This window comes from Fukomys damarensis, unplaced genomic scaffold (genome assembly GCF_012274545.1).
Source record: "Fukomys damarensis isolate Sample0158 unplaced genomic scaffold, DMR_v1.0_HiC HiC_scaffold_8, whole genome shotgun sequence".
NCBI classification, from domain to species: domain Eukaryota; kingdom Metazoa; phylum Chordata; class Mammalia; order Rodentia; family Bathyergidae; genus Fukomys; species Fukomys damarensis.
Window position 1 is genome coordinate 33,771,445 of NW_022900920.1, and position 9,880 is coordinate 33,781,324.

Here is a 9,880-nt window from a genome sequence, read left to right on the forward strand (position 1 = left end):
GCCTGGTGGAGGTGTCCAGTCTGGAGTGTCCCTATAAGGAGATCTTGCTTCCAGACTACCCGAGCCGAGCCGAGCCTCCAGATAACTCCGCATATCCTGGCCTCTAAGTCAGGGTTGAAAAAGTAATTGTTATTTCCTTGAGTATTGCTCCTAGGAGAGAGAACTCCCTTCATGTCTAGAGCTAGAGATTTCAGGGAGCCTTCCTAGGTGGCTGAGTGCCCGTCTCTCCATTGTACCAGCCAGTGGGGTCCACTCTGAGATGCCTGGTTTTATTTTAGGGGGTGTGGGGGTACGAGGAACTGCACCAGTGCCGACTCCCTGTGCTTGAGTGACTGAGTGAGCACAAAAGGGAGAGGGCTACTGCCTCTCACCCACAAGCCTTTTGAGCAATCGCACAATTACTCTTGATTCACAAAAGTAGACTCAGAACAGGCACAAGGACCAGGAAGTCAACAATATGCCCTGAAATTAGGAAGAAAAACAGGAGGTGGTTTCTGCTTCCCTTTGAGTAATTCTGAGTTTTGGAGGTAGTTTGTGATCAGCGCAGCTCTCCGTGGACTCCAGGAGGTTCATCACGTGGCAGGTCTCTGCATTCTGAGAGCTCAAAGCCAGCCAAACTGGTCACCTATCTGGCTAGGAGGCAACCTGTTGTTTTTCCCTGCTCTGTGTTCAGCACTCTCCTCATGTGTGATCAGCCCACGTGGCCCCAGGAGACAGGTTATGCAAGAAAGTTTGAAAAATGTCCACAGCATTCCTATGATGTTTAAACCTCCCCTAGAAGTAAAAAGGAGCCTCCTTGATAATTTTGTTTCCAGCTCTACTCCTTGAGCCTTTACAGGCTCCCCCTGCCCCCCTCTCAGTACTGAGGATCAAACCCACAGTCTTTGGACGGAGGTACATTCCCCAGCTCATTATTTGTATTTGTATTTTTAGACAGGGTGTCACTAAGTCTTGAAGTTGCCTAGGCTGGACTAGAACTTGCTATCGTCCTGCCTCAGCCTCCTAGAGTGCTGGAATGACAGGGTTGTGCCACCATGCCTGGCTTCCTTTCACAGGCTCTTCATATTTTCTGTAAAAAAAAGGCAACCAGTGTCAGGAGAGACTTGAGGCTTAAACTGCCTTTTGACCATTTCAGCAAAAACCTCAGTCTTGACTTTGAATTAAACTCTTGGATTCAACTTTTGGCTCGGCAACTTACAAGTGATACATGGTTCTGGACAAGTTGCTCTTTTTCTTTTTTTTTTTCTTTTTACAGTACTGGGAATTGAACTCAAAACCTTGCACTAGCAAGGCAGGTACAGCACCACTGAGTTAAATCCCCAGCCCCTGGGTAAGTTTCTTTTAAGACTGGTTTACCTATCTGCAAAGTGTTGGTAGAATTCCCTGCCTGTAGTGATCTGAAGGACTGTTTTAGGATTGAATTCTAGAATGTAGAATGTGGGGATCATGAGTATTGGTTGTAAGTATTGTTAACTTTAGTAACTCTATATGTGTTAAGTTTCTCCAGTTTAGCAGGTAGAGTGTTTCCTTTGTGGAATTCCTAAAAGTTACAGTTTCTTGTCTCTGACCTTTAGATGTGTGGTTGTCCGGCTTACTACTACCCACAGTGGGTTGTTTTGGTGAACCTGTTTGCTCTTTTCCTGTGTGACCTTTCAGTTACTATGGTAAACCCATCCCATAATAGTTTGTGGTTTTTTGCTTTAAAAGGCCGGTGCTTGCCGGCAATAAACGCCGCCTTGATCAGACTCTTGTCTTGGCGTCCTTCCTTTCTCTCTGCCCCATCTCCACCCCGCTGCTCTTTCAGGTTTGAGACACTGCTGGACAGTGCTCTGCGTCGCCGGCTCGCGACATTTTTTTTTCCTTTGAAAGGCTGATGCCTGCCTGCAATAAATGTCGCCGTGCAGAGACTCTTGTCTTGGCGTCCTTCCTTTCTCTCTGCCCCATCTCCACCCCGCTGCTCTTTCAGGTTTGAGACACTGCTGGACAGTGCTCTGCGTCGCCGGCTCGCGACAGTAGAAGGCTTTAAAAACTGCATTCTCTGAAGCTCAAACAAGTTTAATTATCTTCCCATAACACCTGTTCATTTGCTGGCCACTAGTGGCTCATGGTAAGGTAAACACACCTTCAGGAAGGATTCTGTTGACAGTGTCTCTGAGGGACATAGGACCAGAATTGTTGGTGTTAAATCAGGTATGACACATTCACACGGTGAGTGACTGTATAGCAATTAACACCATTTCAAATATTTAATGTAATGAGACAACAATCATCGCATGATGTATGGAAATTGCTGGCATACAAACCTGCAACATAACAGAGGTTATCCCAGGTACTGTTCAATCTCTTCCTTTTTTTAACAGTGACTATGAGTACTTTCATATTCATCTAAAAATATTATTTTTGAAAATCTAGTAGTTCTGAGGCTTGAGGCTTATTTTGATCCCAGACTCAGAAGAAATTGTGGCTGGCTGATCAGCTCTCCACTTGAGCACTGGTATCTTGACGTGGAATTCATCGGGGTAGCCAAGACATTGTCCTGATGGAGATTTCCATGGTGAGTCCAGCAGGAAGGAATATGGGTGAAATGCATGACCAGTATGAGAAGCCCGGGGCTGACAGCGGCTCAGAGGAAGGGGAGTGACCGGGCCCGGAAGTGGGGAAGCAGAAGGGAAGAAAATGACATTGACATGAACTGTGAAGGATGGGCAAGGCTTCAAGGAACAGCACTGGGGGGTGGGGATTTAGGTCTGGTTCCACCGCCTGCCTCAAAAGCACAAGGACCCCAATTCAATCCCTGATACCAAACAGCCAAAACAAAGAGGTAGCAATAGAGTGTAGCTGCCGGGTATGGTGGTGCATGTCTGTAATTCCAGAACTCAGGAGGCTGAGGCAGGAGGATTACAGTGAATTTGACAAGGCCAGCCAGGGCTACAGAGTGAGTTCAAGGCCAGCCTGAATGCATAGTGAAACCCTGTCTCAACCTCCATCTGCCCCCCAAAAGCCTCAAATTCCAGACAGTTGACTCATTAGGGAAAACAAAGACAGAGATAGTTTGCAAACAGTAATGAAATCAGAGCTCTACTTTATGAAAAATAGACAAGAGGGCTGGTTTCAGGGTAATTTATTATAGATGCGTACAACTATGATTTTTTAATGGTGCTGGCCTAACCAAGGAAAGTCTAGGTGTTAGGTTTTGAGGTCAAGATTCCAACTATGTATGAAGGAGAGAGAAGACCTCACACACCAGAAATTCTCATGCCTGCTCTCTCCAGCCCAATCTCACAGCCCTGCAGTCCACAAAGGTGCTATAGCCTGATATGGCCACTGGGTGGCAGCAGGACCATGGCCCATTGCTACCGATATGGAAGACTGCTCTTTTCAACAAGAAAAGTTGATCTACCAGTTTAGAGGGTTGTGAGCTCAGAGGGCCCCCCAGTCTAGGCAGCATCTCTCTCTCCACCTTCCTGTTATTTATTCCTTTCCTCCTGATAACTCGGAAGCTCATGTCTGGCCCTCCCGACAGGCCCTATGCCACAGGGATCCATTAATCTAGAAGCCTAGTAAGTAGTCTTTTGTGGGAAGCTGGGTCTGCTGGGAAGCAAACACCAAGAACAGACGAGGTTTGGGGACACCAGTCATGATATGCATCTAAGTAAGGATTGGTAAGACTTCCAGGGAGCCACGATTGGCCTCCAGGGGAGTCCTGTGTCCTCCCAAGAATGGACTTGCCAACCTCCATTATTGGCTGGGTTGCTCTGTGCTGAAGGTGGCCACCGGAAGTTCAGTCAATGACCCTCCCTGTATGGAAGTCTGTGAGGCCCATCGATGTGGCCTCCACGCCTTCCTTAAGACAAGGGGCAGCCTCAGCCCTCAGGAGTCTTTGCCAAGAGCCCTATCTGCTCCCCACCTCTGGGGGAGGCAATTTAGCCCTCACCTCTGACCTCCTGTGCTGATCTCACACCTTTTTCCCAATTCTTCTCCAGCAACCAGAACATAGGTTACTTTGCCTACCCCTGGAATCAGACTCTGTCCCTGGCCTTCTGGATGAATCAGGCAAGCCCTAGCTCTTCCATGCCTCTGCCCTTGACTTTTTCTGTGTAAAGTCCTACACCATGAAAGGAGTAATGGGATTTCCTGGCTGTTGACTTCAGTCCCTATCCACAGGCCAGGTGCCTGCTCCCCTGGCAAGAAACTGGTTGGTGGTATCAGAACCCATGCTTTCCCCGGGTCCCTGTTTCTAAACTACCCTTCCTGGCCTGCTTTTCTAGTGCCAGGCACAACTTGGGCATTGGAAAGAATATGCTGGCAACTACAGAAGAAAGCAGGAATTTGGTGAAGAGGATGTTAGGGGACAAGACTGCTGGATGTAGGGCATGTCTTGGGGACTGACAGGTCTCTAGTCCCCTTTGGGTGTCTGCAAGTCTCTTGAGGAGGAAGAACTGAGGTGGGGCTGAGGTCTCTGAACTCGGTCCCCAGCTAAGAGGGGACGAATGCAGTTAGGTCTCTAGAGGAGAAAGTAGGATGTGAAGAAACCAAGGCCTGCCTGAGAACATGCCGGGGTCAGACAACAATCCAGAGCCCCACAGGAAGTGAGAAGGAAACAAGTGGGCTTTGCCAGGGAATCCAGAGAATGCCTGGTGAGGGAGCAGTAGAGAAAGGTCTGCAAACCCACTGAGATTGCATTCACTTACGCCTTGGATGGCAGGCAAAGCCGAGGACTGGCACGAGGTTTCTCCCTGCTCCCCTTTGGAGAAGGAGAGATAGGAAAGAAGGCGGAGCTGGGCCCCAGACTGAAAAAAAGAGGCCTGGAGGGCCTTCTGAATAGTACCTCGTCCGGGGCCAGGGCCGCAGTGACCAGCCTTGAGTGGAGCTTTGTGCAGAGACGGGTGGTGGTGGGACTGGCAGAAGTAAGGCTGAGCAAGTGTCCTTCTAACTTCCTGCTTGGTGTGTTTATTCTGTGATTGGAGAGAACTACTCACCAGACAAGACGTGGGAAGTCCCCGCTCACACTTAGCAGATGTCAGATCCTGTTATGTTTCCATCCCAATATCCACCACCCCAACAACCTTGTCTGATTCTTGGGTAGAAGGGGTAATTTGGGGGTAAACCACTAGATTGCCGGAGCACCAAGTACAGTACACATAAGTAAAAACTTCAGAAACACTGCTGTATCACTATCTCATCCCGTTGTCCTACTGGACACCAGGAGCTCCTCTGTTGGGAAAGGGTCTCCCCTCCCTTCCCGGCCTCCCGTTCCATCTAGTATTACCCGTCTGCGCCCATCAGATGCTGACTTGCGTGGTTTGCTATTGTGCTTTGTCCTGTTTCTCTTAGAAATCTGTGTGCTCCCAGAGGGGCAGCAGAGCATTGCCTTGCTGCTGGACACAGGGCAGGCTCTGTTACCACTCAGTTCCCAGGTGGATACCTTGGCACGGTGGGATGGGATGAAAGTGATGCGGGTTCCTCACTGGGAAATACTCTGGGCGGCTTGGCTGAGCCCAGGGCCAGCTGCCCCCTGGACCGTGTAGCCCTGCTGTGTCTGGCCCAGTGCCTTATCAGTGCAAAGCAAGGGTGACGTCAGTGTGGACGGGGTTACGTTAGGGCGCAAGGAAGGCCAGGGAGCGCAGGCTGGTCGCTGGTGTTCCTTTGGCACCTGATCTAGATGGATGTCTTACAGGGAAAGAAGGAGTAGAGAGGAGTGAAAGCAGAGACTGAGGAGGCAAGAATGGCTGGGACTTGGTCCTTGCACAGAAATGCGCTAGTTGAGAACTCTGGATGACCGGTGGGACCTCCCTCTGGGCACCGCTGACCATGGCAGGAAGCCAGTGGGGATGCCTCTCTGTGACCACAAAGACAGAGGAGGGCAAGTCCTTATTTTGTCCTCACTTTGGCCCAGAAGCAGAGTCAGAAAAAGAAGGACTGTCAGCTCATTTTATTTGTAGATTGTGGCCCTGGGCCTGGATCTGTCTGTCTTCTCTGGGTCCACCCTCCATGGAGGCTTAGGTGTGGCTAGCTATCCAGGCTGGGATGATTCCTGAGGTTCCTAGCAGATTCCAGAGGTGGGAGGGAGAGGCTGAGGTCTGGAAAGAGCTATTCTTGCTAGGTCAGGCCACTTCAGAAACCTCCAGCCCTAGGCCTGTCCTGAGACCTTTGTCTTCAGGTCTCACCTGCTTAGGCTGTCAGCCCCTGCCTCACCCCCAGTCCCTGAAATATTAGATGGCCCAGTCACACTGACTCTGATCTGCAGAGCTGTCCCCAGGTCCCAGTCATAGCCTGGTAGAGGCGGCTCCCCTATTTCATATCCTGTGCCTGCAAATAGGCCTGTGCACACACGTGCATGCTTGTACCCATGCACCACCCACACGCTTCAGTTCTGTGTGCAACAGGGAGAAGCAGGGGGAAAAGGGCATAAAGGTGACAGCACTTGTCTGATCACCTTGGGGAGCCTGATGGGACCAGCGCATTGGTCTCTTCTGGATCTAGCAAAAGATCCGCAATACCCTCCCTAGCCTGGGGTCACAGAGGAGACGAGTGTGGCGCTCCTGATCACTGAAACACCACCCTAGACAGTTTCTGTCCCTTCAGGGAGCCTCTGAGGTGTCACATGCTTTTCTCCAAACCTAACCTCAGTGTCCCCTTGAGATTTCACATCATCAGCTCCTCCAGGAAGTCCTCCATGCTTCTCCCAGGCTGGTTTGACCCGTGTCTCCCCTCTGGAGTCCTCAGTGCTCTGTGCTGAGCTCTAGCGGTTGGAAACATAGAGATCCCCTCCATGATGGGACGTGCCCCAGGAAAGCACCCGGGACATCATCTCTTACTGGAGCCTGGGCCCCTGGCTGTTCCATAAACACGTGTTGAATGAGAGAACTCAATGCTCGTGACAGTAAAGGCGTCATGGCTCTCTCTGCCCCATCTCCTCTGGAAGCCAGTGGTGCCCATACAGGCTGCAGGAGGGCAGATTAGCCGGGGACCTGGCACTGGGCCAAGAGGAAGGGGCGTCCATTTGTATCATCTCTCTGGGCTCTCTTCTGCCCGGAACTCAGCTTTGACCCTCGGACAGGGCAGAGCCCACAGCTTGGGAGGGCCCTTGCCTCTTCTCTGGGCCCAGAGAGCTGGGTGGAGCCCTGCTGGGACATGAGCAGGTGCTGGCTTCCTGTCCTCCCTTCCATGTTGCCAAAAGTCAGGCATGTGAAAGCCTTCCAGGCCCACGGTTATAAGGACAGTTTCTGCTCTGACCTCCTGTTTTAATACCGCCATGCCAGGTGTTGTGTGAATGGACAGGTATGTGGGACGGGTTGCATAACAATTTGTCTCAGAAAATACGTTTATCTAAGGCAGATGACAATCTCAGGATCTGAGTGGCTGACTTCAGTGTGGCTACATGTTTTTTCAGATATGTTTTATGCTATGTAATTCACCCACTTAAGTCCCATGATTTAATGGCTTTTAGCATGTTTATAGGTTACTCACTACCATCACAGTTTTTAAGTGTTTTACGACCCCCATCCCTGTATGCCTTATCTGTATCTCTGTCCACCCTCCTTCCCAGATCTGGGCAGCAAACAATCTGCTTTCTGTCTCCATAACATTTCCTATTCTGGAAATGTTATGGAGATAGACATATGTGATATGTGGTCCTTTGCAACTGGCTCTTTCACTTAGTCTATTTTCAGGGTTCATTTACATTGTAGCACATGCCAATACTTTTTTTTTTTTAACATACATGGAAACCCAGGGCCTTCACGCTGCCCCCCACCCTCCCCCACTTTTTTTTTTTTTTTTTTTTGGTAGCGGGGATTGAATTTAGAATCCTGTGCTTGCAAGGCAGGCACGGTACAACGGAGCTAAATCCCTGGTGCCCATACTTCCCTTTTGTTTTTTATTGTGAGACATTATTTTCCCCAGGTAGAACTTGACCTTGTGACCCTAACTCAGATTTCCAGAGTGCTGGGACCATGCCATTTCCATTCTTTTTCATTAGTAAATAATACTCCATTGTGTGGCTGTATCGCTTCTTATTTATCCACCAGTCAGTGGACAGATATTTGCTTATTTGCTGTTATAAAGCAGCTATGAATATTTGTACTCATGTGTGTGTGTGTGTACCTGTTTTCACACTCTTAGGTTTACATATAGGAGTGGGATCACTAGGTAATATTTTGAAAGGGACAGTTGAGTAGAAGGAAAAATTGTGAGAACAGGGCATCTTTAGAAACCAGTGGGAGGCCTGGGGATTCAGTGCAGCTCCACCATGCCTGCCTCGCAAGCTCAAGGTCCTGAGTTCAATCCCTGGTACCAAATATAAAACAATAGAAATCACAAGGTAGAAGTTACTTTGTGATTGAGATCAAGTGTAGAAATTGGGAAGAATGTTATCTTGGTGAAGATAAAGATTACGCTAGTGAGATATGGGAATTTAGGTCAGAAGAGCACATTCACAAAACAATCACAGACAGCTCTGGATCCCAAAGTAGCCTGGGTATAAATGAAATGATTGCAACTTTCTATTTGCCTATTGCAAGGCACTATGTACTTATGTGAACTGATCATCTCAATGCATCACTAAACAATCTGCCAAAACAAATATCCTCATTTTGCAGATGAGGACATTGAAGCTCATAGAATGAATTAAATTACCAGTGGTTACCTGGTGTCAGTAAACTCCAGAAGCAGGATCTCAGCCTAATATTTTCCTTCTCTTCCATTATGTAGTTTTACATTGTTGAGATCGCAGAAAGGTATTTTTACATCCTTATATGTAATCAGCAACATAGTATGAACATACTCCAATATGATTAGAAATCAGCCAGGGATTTAGCTCAGTGGCACTGTGCTGCCTTGTAAGCATAAGGTCCTGAGTTCAATCCCTGGTGTGGAAAACAATATGATTAGAAGTGCTTCTTAAGAAATATACTTTGGGCTGGGGGTTTAGCTCAGTGGTTCCACCGCCTGCCTTGCAAGCACAACAACCTGAGTTTGATCCCTGATACAAAAAGAAATATACTTTTAGCCGGGAGTGGTGGTGGAAGCCTGTAATCGTAGCACTCTGGAGGCTGAGGCAGGAGGATCACTGTGAGTTCGAGATCAGCCTGGGCTACACAGTGAGTTCCAGGTCAGCCTCAACTACATAGTGTATATACACTTTTTTCCCAAAGTGCTAGGGCCAGAACCCAGGGCATGTCTCATGCCACACAAGCAGTCTACCACAAAACTACTCATCCATCCATTGCACTAGTTTTCTTTAGTGTTGTAGCAGTATGTAAACAGCATCTATACATAGATGTATATATGCAATATATATTGAAAATATATTTGAGAGATTATGATATAGCTGTCTCATAATCTGTCATCATTTATAATTGTTTTACTATATTAAAGTATTATATATAAAGTTGTGGTGAACGATGTCTGTGAATCAGTTTATCCTGCCACCAGAAGGTTTATCTCAACTCACTGAGAGTCGAAGGCCAGTGGACGACTACATAGCCAGAGGTTGTCGCAAAAAAAAAAAAAAAAAAAAAAAAAGGTTTTTGTCAGCCGAGTGTGGTGTCACATGTCTGTAATCCCAGCATTCTGGGGAGCTGAGGCAGAAAGACAAGCTTGAGTTTAGCCTTGACAATTTACTGATTTATCAAAACCCTGTCTCAGAATAAAAAGGGGCTGGGAATGTAGCTCAGTGCGAAGAGCCTGTGTTCAATCCCCAGTAACGCAAAAAAAGAAAAAGAAAAAGATTGCTCATCCCATTCTCTCCGGTGCTGACTACTTTGCAAGTCCTCGGCGGTGCCAATTGCCTATCATGCTTACACCCTTTGGCAAGGGGTGCACCCACCCACACGCTCCCTCACGCCGCGCCCGCGGAGCGCGCGTGCAGGCGCACACC